The sequence below is a fragment of the Ammodytes marinus genome (genome assembly GCF_949987685.1).
Source record: "Ammodytes marinus genome assembly, chromosome: 25".
In the NCBI taxonomy this organism is placed as follows: domain Eukaryota; kingdom Metazoa; phylum Chordata; class Actinopteri; order Uranoscopiformes; family Ammodytidae; genus Ammodytes; species Ammodytes marinus.
This window is the reverse complement of record NC_137229.1, coordinates 2,518,156-2,518,789: the sequence shown is the minus strand read 5'-3', so window position 1 is coordinate 2,518,789 and position 634 is coordinate 2,518,156.

Genomic DNA, 634 nt, shown 5'->3' with positions numbered 1-634 from the left:
TGATTTTGACAACAAGCGTTCTCCAGAATCACTGACTGCACCTTTAAATAAAGCTGTAGCAACCAGAGGAGTATTTACATTTATTAAAAGTCTCTACGAGGAACTTTTAAATATTTCTGAAACAGTCTAATTTTTCCTCTGATCATGAATTACATGTAACAGCAAACGAGACCATTTGCTATTTTTATATAGTTTTTCTTAATGCCTTTGTCATGGGTATACGCTCACCCTGGAACAACAGCTGGTGTAGTGAAAACTAAGGTTGCGTTCCGAATCTCCTCCTCTTTCTTTTTTCTATTCTACATACTACATCCGACGATAAAAATAATCTAGTTAGGATGCAGTAGGCATACTATTGGGACATACTTTTCTCTCTTATTTCATCATAACATTGCGCCTTGATCTTGCCTCTTGCTTTTATATCTGTCGCATCCCCGTTTGTTTTCATATGGAGGCTTCGTCGATGTGACGTCAGTTCACGTGCGCAGTGGATTGTGGGTCAGAATCGCCCAAATAGGATGCAGTTTTCAACACTAACAATCTTGGCCGCATGAAGTAGGACATCCGGGTACTTCTAACCATCCTAAATCTGGCCACAAGAATCGTGACATCCTAAATCTTTTTTCTACATACT